A 13,134-nucleotide genomic window follows, 5' to 3' on the forward strand; every position below is an offset into this window, starting at 1 on the left:
GGGAAGCAGCTGTCTCCCCACTCTGCACTCCTTATCAGGATCACGCACATGCTGAGGGAGCAGCAGTCAGGTCATGTAACTACTGTAGCTGAGGTCTGCTCCGTGACAAGAGCAGGTCTCAGCCGTGTTTTCAGCCACAGGTAATTAGTAGCCTCTGTTTCTTGTAAAGCAACCTACGGGGCTGGCTGTCATTTAATATGTCCCCCGGCCAGGTGGGAGTCTATTCATTAACTCATTCATGAAGTGGAGTTTTTGACCCTGTACGCTGTTTGGAAATCTTCACAAAAAATTAGTTAACTAGTAATTAAAGTATGGATTTCTGTTATAAATATGTTGATTCATTTATTCATCCAACTTGTTCCTGAACTCCTTTAGAAATGTATAACTACTTAAAGTGTTTCAAAAGTAGTTAACTAGATTCAAACACACACTGACAAGCCTCAAGTATCAACTTTAGACTGTGTGGTGATTTTTATTTGCTATTTTCAGGTCTGAGAAATGATGTGCAAGTTCCTGCATTATTTCTCATGACCAACAGGTGGCGACTTCTCTGGTGACAAACCGAATTGTGTTGAAATCTATGAAAAATAAAATGAGCCTTTTTCTTTGTCGATTCATTAAACAAAGCTACTCATAACCATATGGTGTTAAGATGTATGGAGCGCCACCTTCTTGCTCAAACATGGTCACTTCCTGTTTCAAACAAAACAAGATGGTGACAGCAAAACTGGCTGCAAAATAACTAATTTCATCATCAGAATTTGAGTCATTTAGTTTAAATAACATTTAGAAACTCTAGAAACACTGCGTGGTTAGCTGACATGAAGCACACAAGCGCTTCAAGTCAGTTTTGCATACTCTCTGCCAGCCGTATGCTAAAGAAACTAAAAGATTGTATTGACTTGAGAAGCAACTGGGTACCTCATTGTAGAAACTTGAAATGAAAGGAGTACCATCTTCTAATTTCATATCCTGCTCTCCTTAATAGCTACTAGCTGCACAAGTGTTCCAGTAGCACAGCTAACAAAGCTAAATAACAAAGCTAATGTTAGTTAACTAAAGTTGTGTCACTGTTTCAACTGAAGGATAAAAGATGATACACTTCTATTATGATTGTCCTCTAGCATTATACTATGTGTAAAATACATTTTTATAAGCTAACTACTACAAAATTATAAAGCATAAGTCTACGCTAGCAAACCTAATTTGAGGTTAGCCAATGCTAACTACAAAGTGAACTATGGCACAGCTAACTAAGCTAAATAACAAAAACAATGTTAGTTAGCAAAATTATCCAGGTTTAGATTGAATAAAAATATAGGTATGAAAAAGACTTGTTTATCACTTTTAATTGGAAAAAAACACACACACATATAATCCAACAACATTGAGCTAACGTGATTAGGTTAGCATTATTGGAAAAGTATTCAAATAAACATGAATCCCATTAGCATGAAACATATTCTTCCATGTATGAATATTACGTTATTGTTATGTATAATTCATGATTTTTTTTTTCTCCACTATGGCACTATTAGCACTCGCATCCACCCACGACCCCAGAATGAGCACTAATGTTAGGCACGTTTTCACAAGCTAAGACGTTTAACTTTTAGTGGTACAAACACATTTTATAAATCACTGATCTGAATCCTGCTTGTGATGTGTTTGCAAGCAGTTGTATCCCAGTTTAGGTTCAGAGTAGGTTAGCTCCCGTCATGCATTGAATTAACATTCTGTGCATTAAGCTCTCTTTACCATCACTGGTGCACTCCCAATTTTGGCCCTCTCTGTCATTTGCCTCCGAGAAGTTCCACTTAATCTGGACATTCTTATAACCTCTGGAGGCTAATGTTTGTTCATCTAGATGAGTTCCCACGTCTGCAATTACTGTACTGTATCGAGTGGAGTGATTACGGCTGCTAGTGCACACTCGAGTTGAAACCTGCCCATTGACCTTCCTCAAAGTGGTATCAAGCGCCCTATAATAACCTGCCATAAAGACTCCATTTATTGAGTCAGCGTTTAACATGGCTACATCAACATGCCCCCCCACCCCCCAGCCCCCACCCCAGTGATCATTGTGACAAGAGTAGGTCAGTTTACTCAGGAGTTAGGAATCAAACAAAGAGGCGCTGCAAGTCATAAATATTCGGTAAACTCAACTTTGAACACTGCTGTTAAAGAAAAAAAAGGGTGTCACACGTTTCTGAGAAAATCAGTTTATGTGTACAAGCCAAGCATATGTGGCTTATTATATTTACCTTTTTATGCATTTGACCTGTATAAAGGAGTCGGTTAATCAGTGACTTCAGTTAGGAGAAGATGGGGGTTGGCATGAACTGGGATTTTCCCAAACAACAAAATGCCTTATTGGTTTACAGTGTGTGTTCTAAGTTACCAGATGTTGCACACTTCTTTTAATTTAATTTGTGGATGTGAGGCCATGTCGTCCTCAAAGGGCAATTTTACTAGGCCATCCAAATGACAAACTCACGCTGGGTTACAGTTATGGAAAGTCCTTTCACAAACAGTAACACGAGTTTGTGTGTGTGTTTACCTAAGAATTAAAGCAGTACAATTTTACAGTCGTTCGTCCTTGACATACTTGCTCTGGGGTTTCCTGCACAGGCACTTTACATTTTGTCTTGTGGAAAATTGAACAAATATTGCATCTAGCATTTTACAAGATAACAACAATCTGGGAATCTGCTGCAGCACAGCGAGACAGAAAAAGTACATCTCAGCTAAAACCAGGCAGTGTGACTCAAATCTGACAGCTTCTATTTTCCATATTTGTGCAAAGTATATATTCCCTAACATCAAACTGACACACAAGTGCCTACAATACCAAAAGGTGTACATCAGTCCGGCTTTCGTATTTTCCTCAAATCAGAGCGTCCGTCAGTCAGATGTTCCGAGAAGGGACGGGGTGTCCTAGCTAGAAATGCTGTTTGTGTAGTAGCAAACAAACAAAAACCAGAGTCCAGAGTAAATTCTATGTCCACGTAATACCCGAGTATCCTCACTCCTCTGATACCTTGTAGTATGGAGGAAATTCTTTAAAAGAAGTCATAGAATATGCCCTACACAGCGCCTCCCTTTTCTTCCAAATCATTATGCTTAGCGAGTAGTAGTTCCTCAGGCCCTCTAAGTTTGCACCTCTCTTTTGGCCGGGGGGGTTAGGATGTTTACTTTCCCGTATGGCACTGCTGTGTGCAGAGGCAAAATGGGGTACTGCAGAATGTAAACTGAACTGCATATTTTCCTGAACTGTGTCCCTAATCCAGTACATTATCAATTCATTCAAGGGGAAATGGGCTGGTGAGGTGATGGTGACTTGTTGGTTGCATTAAATTACCTGTCAGGAGATCCTGGGAGAAAAAAATAAGTTAGAAACACATCGTCCTATGTGAATTACGACATGACAATCCATGCAACAGTTACTGAGATAACTCCTCCTGGGACAAGGAGGTGGACACACTGATCAACAATGTTATCCGTGGAGTCGTTAGCATCCTGTCTGGGTGTCTGCTGAGGTCTATACAGAACAGCAAGTTAAGATTTTAAATTGAAAACAATGATTTGTATTGAAATGAAATGTTGAGCGTAGCCGTCGAACTGCATCCGTTGTGACGCTCCTCCTGTTCTCCCGTTACACCTTCCTCCTCGGTAGTCCTTTCTTCTCCATCTGTTTGCCTTAGCTTTGGCTTAACAAACCCATTGTGCCTGGGAGAAATCCACATGTCTTGTTTGACAGCTCGCTGCCATGTGTACCCAGGCAGATCTGTGCTTTGTAATCTAAAGCGGGCGCTCAATGCACAGCCCTGTCTGTACATTGAGAGACGGCTGCAGAGGGAGGAAGGGAGAGAGATACGGAGAAATAAACACGACTGGGGTAAAATAAATAAATAAATAAATAAAAACGACAGCTGGAGATTGGGTAAACCGCGCAGGTTTACGCTGCATCACTGGCTGCAAAAACAGTATCTTTTCATTACAATGAACGCATTCATACACCTGATATTTGGGTATCCTCAAGGCTAATGAACCTGAGCATGATGACGTGTTGATGAAAACCAGTCTGTTATGTATTCCGAGTTACTACGTAATCAGTTTTATCAGCTTTACAGCCTCGTCTAATTCTTATCGTCTTTTTCACAAGTGTTACATGTCAACTGGAAAGCTATGTGTACAAGCGGAACGCGAATGACATAAACATTGTGGGAAAATGTAAGAAAGCAAACATTTCCTTAAGCTTGCACTGGCTTGTCCTCTAACACATCGCCACCACCAAACCACAGCAACAATAAAGGGATTACGTGCTGATCCACTGTGTAAAGGGAGGAGTGCAGAGAACAACAGCCGCATATGAATATGATGACAGCTTGTTGTTGTCAAAGGACTGGAAGAAGGTGAGGCCAGGTGCCGTGTTGTCAGAAATATACACAAAGACAAAATCTCTTGTGCGAACGCATGAACGCTCAAGGTATACCGAGTTAGGATCAGATTCAGTGCAGTCATCTCCAAATCTGTCAGACACTTTCTTTTTTTTTCTTTTGCAGTAGTGCAGATGAAGGAATGTCTGGGTTTGGGTGACTTCACTATACATGGCCAAAACACGTTAGGCAAGACAAAGCATTCAGGCCACGTTGTTGGCGTGGCATGGCGTAGCATGGCGTGTGAGAAAGTGGTGGAATCCTGTCAGGTGGGATGCCATCCTATTTTAGGGAGGCAGGATGAGCAGGAACGTCAATCAAATGCTTTAATTAGATGTATGTCGATCAATCACAAAGAAATTTGCTTTTAGCAATTTAGTATTAGTACTCATATTAGAGTTATTGTCATGGGGGGAAAGAATTCCACCCTAGGGTTAGGGCTAGGGTTAGAGTTAGGGTTAGGGTTAGATTAAAGGTCCAGCAGCAGTGTTTCACACTAGAATTTAAAACAGCCGGTTTTACCTCCAAGGGGATTTCGTTAAGTTCAACTTTGGTGAACTTTGACATGCAAATTTGTGCCATTTACCAATAACACGCAGTCTTGACAGTGGTGACCTTTGAGGGAGCGGAGACCCAGATACTCCAAAATGGAGGAAGCTATCATAGCTTATTTGCTGTGAGCAAGGCTGCAACTAACAATTATCTTCATCGATTAATTGCCCATTATTTTCCTGTTTCATCACTTTGTCTGCGAAATGTCAGACATTAGGGAAAAATGCCCATAGTCATTTTCCGCCAATGTTTCCTTTTGGACAGCAGTCCAAAGCCCAAAGGTGTTCAGTTTCTTATTATGTTATGACAAATCAAACCCTCATGTTTGTGATGCTGGAACCAGCAAATGTCAAAAACAACATTTTTTCCATTAGATGACCTCATTGTTGCCGCTCTTTCTGAGTCACTTCCCTGTGCTCACATGACCCTAACCATAACCAACCTGTTGCTGTATCAACAAATCTACTGTACAAGAATAGCATATTTGTCAAAGCTCCTAGATCGGTTTGAAGTGGAAATGACCAGGCTTTAAAGAGGGCAAATGGTCATTCAAGGACTTTACTACAGTAGCTTGGCATGGTTTGTAGTTATTATTTATCCTATACTGGCTCTAGTCTTTAGTCTCTTAGGGACCTTGGTAGGTTTTGTGGAAGCCTTGGCTTTCAGCTGATGGTCACCACGTAAACGCAGAATCAAGTAGATACATAATGCTGGTGTGGAATTCTAAAAGCAAATTGTAAAACCTATTAAGCGATGTCACCGAATGGAACAGGCAACTTTTAAATCCATTTGTACATTTCTGAGCCAGAATCCAATATGAAATATGGGTGTAGATGACTTATAATGGCGGAAACATATGGTGAGTAACATCATCTGCTTATTGTGCAATATAACAGTAGTTATTTGTGTAGAACACATTAAGTGCTTATAATAATGCTCTAGTAAACTGTTTTGCAGGAACGCACTATTTACCAAGAAGGCTAAAGTTTGTCTTTGTAGGCGTGCCGTGCCTGGAGCTGATGCCCGTGTGAAGCAATCTGTCACAAGCTTCCATCAGCTTGGTGCGAAAGTAGAAAACTAGTCTTCAGAGCAGTTCCTTAATTAGTAGACCACTTTTATTGTGAACTTCCAGCAACACTCTTTACAAGTGACAGAAAATAGGGAAAAGCTTAATTGGTTTTAATGAAAAGGTCAAATAAGTTTCACTTTAGATCACATGGAGAACATAGAAGTGCAAAAGGCAGGGGCTCAAACAGAAATCATGCCACATTACACTGTGCAGGATTCCCACCAGGCTAGAGGCCTTTGTGCTCCGTAAGGACCAATTCTCTTTTCCTAATTGTGGGTGTGGAAGAAGGAACAACGGTTCATGTTCAGGAGAACACTCTTAAATTACTGGGTGGATGGTATTTCTACCGAAAGAGCTGAATATAGTTGACCTCCTAAGCTCCATTACATTGACATGTAGATCCCCTTTGTTCCATTATTATCGGAAATTATAACCAAGACTCGTGATCCTCTTTGAGTAGGGCTGAATTTCTTGCCCTCTAGGTAGTTAAAGAGCCACTACACTGACTTTAAACTTTATTGCTTCTTGTAATATAAAATACTGAAAGAAACACTGCACTCATCTGTGCCTTCTGTCATGACTAGAGACTGGCTCTAATCCTGTACTGTAATGAAACAGTCACTGGCAAAAGACATACATGTTGCTCATGTTTGGATTATACATACTTGTATATATATCTGTCTATCATACATATCATTGCACCAATGACCACCGTCCAGTTGTTTATTTACAGAGAAGTGTTGTAAAGTCTTATGGCCTGAGAGACAAACAACTTCCTCAACTTGTCCGTGGAGCAGGACAGAGTCAACAGCCTGTCACTGAAGCTTCTCCAGGGGGTGGTGGACATTGTGCATGATGGACCAGAGTTTGTTCAAAGTCTTTGCATCTGTCACCGATGTCAGGGACACCAGCTCTGCCCCTACCGCAGAGACCGGCTTCTGTATGACTTTTTCCAGCCACAACGTTCCCTTCCTTTTTAGTGCTTCCTCCCCAGCACTCCACAGTGTAGAGGATGGCACTGGCAACAATAGCCTGGTAGATCATGTCCAGTAGCTTCTGGCAGATGTTAAACAATCTTAGCCTATCAAAGAAAATAGAGACAGGGCTAACCTTTTTGTAGACTAAGTCTATGTTAGCTGATCAGTCCAGTTTGTCATCCAGCTGTAGACCCAGGTACTAATAGTTCTGAACCACTTCTACTCACTCCCTGTTGATGGTTCCAGATTATGGAGCCCATCCATGGAAGTCTAGCCCAAGCAGTCATAAGTTGTACGTCACAAGCCTCATTATAACAAGTCAGAAATGTGGGAAACCCGTGATTTTGTAGCATAAATCATGTGTAGTATAAATTGGTTCTGGCCCTTTAAGGTGGCCTTTGTCCGACAGGTGTTAATCCATCTCATGTGGTTACAGTGGAAACCTGTGGCATTCTGGGCCCTGAGGACTTGCATGCTTCTAGCTCAGAGGAGAAAGGCACTGACAGCGCCAGAGCTGGGGATTACATTCACGCTCACGGCAAAGCAACACATTTGCCATTGCCAGAATATGAGGTCCGGAGTTACACATGTCGGGGTTAGTGAAACTGTCTTTGTGTTTCTCCTGGTGGGATTTTCTCGTTGAACTTGGCCGTATTCCCGTGGCAGCTTAGGCGAGACTCGTGTTTGGGGAAACCAAAGCTTGTTGTGTGACTTGAATTAAGACATGGTACTTTATTTTAATATTCACAAGACGATTTCACTGTGAACGTACTGAAGCATGGATTCTGTCCAAATACTTACAATGCCAGCTTTCTGTAATAGATGCATCTCGATCCACACGTGCATGAAGCCAAAATGGTAAGAATCTGGACAGAGTCTGTGCTTTGGTACATTTTGAGAGTTTGAAATTATACGATGAATATTAAAATAAAGCACCAAGTCTCAGCTTTAACTTTCTGTAAGTTTGAGACAGAGTCCTTGAAACACCTAATTACCAAATGTAATTGGACAGTACTGAGTCAAGACACACAATCAATGAAATAATCATATTGCTGAGACTAAGGATTTTAATATACCGTCCGTTGAATAATAATAATTTGGATTACCATGACCTGGATGACTGAGAGCCTTCACAGACATATACCGTCAGTTCATTTATTGCAGACTTGATGTGTTGAAGCACAGAACCCAAAGAAAAAAACCTGCGTGAATGTCATGTACAGCCTGGGCTGTAAGTTAAATGAGTAGTTTGACATTTTAATAATAATAATTTTACTTTATTGATCCCTCTTCCTCTGCATCAGTTCGCAACCTATCAATTTGTTCAGACTGCAGTGTGTACAGTCAGACCATTTCAGCATCCAGGGAATCTTAGGAGCTTGCTCAAGGCACCTCAGCCATGGACATGGGTTGGGAGGGTGCAAACCTGTGATCCTATAGTCCCAAAGCTGCATCCCAGACCACTACGCCATAGGTCATACACTGATTTTCTTTCTGAAAATGGGGAAACATCTTGCCTGGTTCTGTTTGAAAGCTGAGAATATTAGCCTGCCACCTCACTTATACAAGCTAAATATCTGGTTTGTGCATAAAAATTACAGATTTTTTGTCTTATTTGCCATTTCTTTTACCGAGACAGTGACTTCCTGGTTGCCAGATTTCATTTTTTTTTGCAAACACCAAGTAGCTGTCGCCTCATATTTATAGTCTTTATGTTAGGATATCACATATTCGCGTACCCACGACACCTTCAATGTATAAAGTAATGAAAACAAATCACATACGCCAGTCATTCCAAAATGGTTGCAGGACCTGAAAGCTAGCTTCCCTATCATCAGTTTGCAGGTGTTAGCATAGCTTTGTAGCAACAATGACAAACATTTGAATGCTTTCCTCCAAGTGCAGAACATGTTCCAGACATTACAAAATAAGGGCCTCTACCCCTTCCAGTGTTCCTGGAAAGCAGGCTTTGTTTTTTTTTTTATTTTGGTTGCAGAAAACAGAAATCTCCCCGGCTCACAGAAGCACACTGAGCCCTGTGGTGTGAATAGGCAGTACACGCTGGCTGCCTGCCAGCGCTAAGATTCTTTCCAAGCACAAAGAAAAGTATGTCAGAGCAGAGCAGAGAGGATCTGCCTTGTATGGCCGAGGGCTTAGCATGTAGCTTAGGGACTGAACTGAGCTAAAAAGTGGGGAATTTGTGCGGGGGTATATGTTCTGTGTGTGTGTGGCGGCGGGATTGTTGTGTGTGCATATGTGACCATGTGTGTGTGTGCATTTATGCCTCTGCCAGTGTGTGTGGTAGGGTTATCGGAGCAGTGTTTGAATGTGGGAGTGTGAGCTTTTGTTTCCTCCTCCCAACACAGTTCACTGGGATGCTGGATTTGCGCTTGTTCCTCGGGTTCATTTGGCCAAGATGTCCAAAGAAGCCCCCCGACTGGAGGAAGCAACACTTACTCAGTCGGAAATGCTGCCTCTTTGTCTTTCACACAAGTAGATCTGCCCAGAAAGATTTCATCCATTTTTCATTTTCTGGATTTCCCCGGCGTATGTCAGGGAGCTTAAGATAACATGTAAATGTGGAAGATACAAGATGAGATATTGTAATGTGTTCCACCGGGTGTTTTGGCACAGCTCGGGCACACGTTTGATGATCAGATACGAAATAACAAGACAAATTTCATGATGAAATATCCCAATCCTGTCACAGCTGTTGTCACTATCAACGCGCAACATTTTGCCAAAGATAGCATCCCTTTGCTTATCTGTGCGCAGTTGCATGAAATGATTTTTGACACTTTTCGTCAGAACATCTCGTGATAAATCCCGACTACAGATGTAACTTTTTTTTTTTTTTTTCAAGACAACAGCTGCAGGAGTAGATTTGAGTCATGGCTGTCTTAAGGTTGGGCTATCAGAAACTCATGCACGTGCGTAGGGCGCACTTAAACCAACAGCACAAACAATACCTCAAGATACACTGTACACAACCAGGTCACTCTCACATATGTAGTCAGAATCTGAAGCTACATGTGTGCGACCCATCCATAACATGACTGATCCTGATACCCCTTGTATATTTTAGTGCACAGCAACTGCACTGCAAATGGCCACATTGCACTGATGTATTTCTGTATTCCCAGCTGTTTCCGGAAAGAGAGGTACATACCCGGAAGTCTCTTTGCTTGTCCAAGTGCGCAACATCTGCCACTATTAATATTTTGACAATATTCTGGAAATTTGACCTGATTTGACACTGTTGGAAAAATTAATTATCTACTTCACGGCCAAGGCCTGGCTCACTGCCTTTGCCACGCTAGCTTAACAGGACCTAACTGAGATACCGATGGTATGAGTAACCACTACGGTTTTCCTGATAAGGCTCATAGTACCCGGGAAAAAAGGTGTTGCCTATGTCACCACCTTGGCTGCAGGTGAGACCTAAGTTTGATTTATAGTCGTGGGTCACTTCTACGCTGTAGGTGTGCCATATATACAGCGCAGCTTTGGAGCCTTCGCCAAACTACATCTGACCAGGAAAGTACTTTCCGGTGGCATTGGTCCAGAATACATTTCCTTGTTCACACGTCTCAATACCCAGACAAGAATGGAAAAAAGTTTCCCTCCTTCTGCCTCCTAGGATGGATACTCTATGTATTGTGTTACAGTGATTTCTGCTAACCAATATGATGATATCAGTTTGGTCGGCTTTCAGTCAGTTGACCGTAATTGGACCTGTCCAGCCAAAATATAAGCAATTCCACTCCTCACATCTGCAGATTTGTCTTTCTCACATGCTAATAACTAACATTAGCTGCTATTAAGTCAACATGGAGACTTCAAATGGGTTTTTGTTCAATTGGAGGTTATGGAGTTCCACGATGAGCGCATGACTTTAGATGGGCTAATACTAAACCAGCTCCAGCTGAAGGAGGGCAATTACAAATACATCCCATGTGTGCAGAACCATTTAGAACGCATCAGTGGAAAAAGTAATTGCTGTTCCGGCACTGTCTCTACAAAAAAAAAAAAAAAAAAAAAGATTCAAATGTGCTGCCATGTAGTTGTCTGAATGAGTTTTGTGGTTTCCTCTCTCTGTCCATAGCCCAACAGACCAGGTGAATTAGGAACTCTATAGCTATATGTTCTGGTCTATACGTATGTCTGATACATTGACAGCCCCTTATGCCCCTGACAGGACAGGTAGTTCAGAAAATTCTATTACATATTTCAATTCAACTCCAACAATCAGCCTGGCCACAGAGCAGAGGTTGGCATTTCTCAAATAGTTGTGGTGAATCTCTTCATTGTTATGGGATTCTTTTCTCGACCCTGAAATAAAGCCTGCAAGGCCATAACTCTTCTTCCTATTTGTCAAAGTGTGAATATCGATGGCCATAAAGTTATTCATGCCTGCACGCCGTATCATCTTTATTTGAGAAAGGAATGAAATCCTATTCCCCCCAAACTCCCAGGAGAGAAATAATATGTCAAGGCTCCCTCCCATCCATTTCACCAAATCAGCTGAATAAATTTGTAGGAGAGACTGGAATGTCTATGCGTGCCGCAATTGAAGAGGTCAGTTAAACTCATTGCAAGTAATATTGTCCCTGCCACAAGTACAGAGAAGTGCTCCTTTGAATACGCTCAGCTTGTAGCTGTCAATTTTGATTGGATGCTGTGGATTTCTGGATGTGGAGAGAAATGGTTTAAATTTTCCTGTATTTTGTGAGACCTAGTGGAGAACATTTATGCATCACCCAAACTGTATTGATTTGACCCTTCTGAAAAACTTCAGTTTCAGAATCTAAGACCGCCTTGGTTTCTTACCAGTAATAATGTGAAAATAATGCAACATTTCCTCTTCCTCCCAAGTCTTCACAACCTACGTGGCTGGACTATCCGAGAAACTCAAGAGAATTCTCAAAAAACAATGCCTTCCCGTTCACTTCGAACCCAGTAGCGCACTGAAGCAGAAACCAAGAAAAAGATGAAAGACGCCCGGCAAAAAGCAGAGCAATGTGGTTTAGGTAGTTTTAAGTGCAGTGAGGAATGAACAGACTTGTACATTGGGCAAAGAAAACCAAACCACTCACAACACAGGATAGTCGGCCATGATTCAGCTATCTACCTATGACTGAATGACAAAAGATACTCAGTTAAGGACAAGATTGTCAGAAAGGACTAAAGGAAGCTACCTCTACTGAACTGGAAAGCCTCCCTCTGACCAGGGGGTGGACTGAGGTGTAGCATACCTAATTTATAACATAGTTTAGATACCCAAGAAGCTTCACCACACCTTGTGACTGGAGCCGATAATGAGACTTTGGCGCACCATTAATTTGGGAAGGAAACTGGATAAAAACGGTTTTCTCCAACTACAAGTAAGTACCAGATTGTTAAGGTCAGAGTCTAGTCCATGATAAGCCCAATACGTCAATCACGATCGACAGGTAGACACACACAGATGTTCCTATTCAAACCCCGTCTCCTCGCCAGTGTCTCCCCAAACTACTCTTTTCAACACAATGCATTACACCCACTTTTTAAAGTCACTTAGCAGCTCGGTCCCACCCCGTGTCACCACTGCCAGGAGGTACCAACAAATTCCGCAAACCATTCAAACCCTGCCAAGCATCTTTCATCCCGAGTCAGTTGAATCTGGCAGCCTGAATTCCGTCCCCCCTGGGAAGTATGAACAAGAAAACGCGTTTCCTTCCTGAACACTCACAAAACTCTCTTGGGACATGGCCGCATTATTCCCATTCATTTCGCTCTCTCACGTGAAAGGAATTATGAGCTACCATTCTGAAATCATTTCAACTCGTGACACCTTTGCGACTGTTTGGAGCCTGTTTGATATCAATGGGAAAGCTACGCTCACTCAATTTTGGCCCCTCGGGGGTTAGAGGAAACAACCTGTAAACACGTTGACATTTGACCACATGTTAATTGGCTAATGCGTTAGCTAACATACCCGTATTTACATATCTCAGCACATTAGCATTCATTTGAAGCTGTACATCTGGCTGCTTATTATGTCCTTTCATGTCCATTTTTGGTCTCTGCCACCTCCCGAGGGAATTGTCCGACTCTT

At 41.9% G+C, this 13,134-nt stretch overlaps 1 protein-coding gene across 1 annotated transcript in view; it reads left to right on the plus strand.

The window, feature by feature from the left end:
* The window catches only part of cerk (ceramide kinase), a 42,494-nt gene that overhangs the window by 1,106 nt on the left and 28,254 nt on the right, over window positions 1-13,134 (plus strand). The gene's annotated exons all lie outside the window — the stretch shown is intronic.

The sequence above is a fragment of the Mugil cephalus genome, chromosome 22 (assembly GCF_022458985.1).
Source record: "Mugil cephalus isolate CIBA_MC_2020 chromosome 22, CIBA_Mcephalus_1.1, whole genome shotgun sequence".
Taxonomy (NCBI): Eukaryota; Metazoa; Chordata; class Actinopteri; order Mugiliformes; family Mugilidae; genus Mugil; species Mugil cephalus.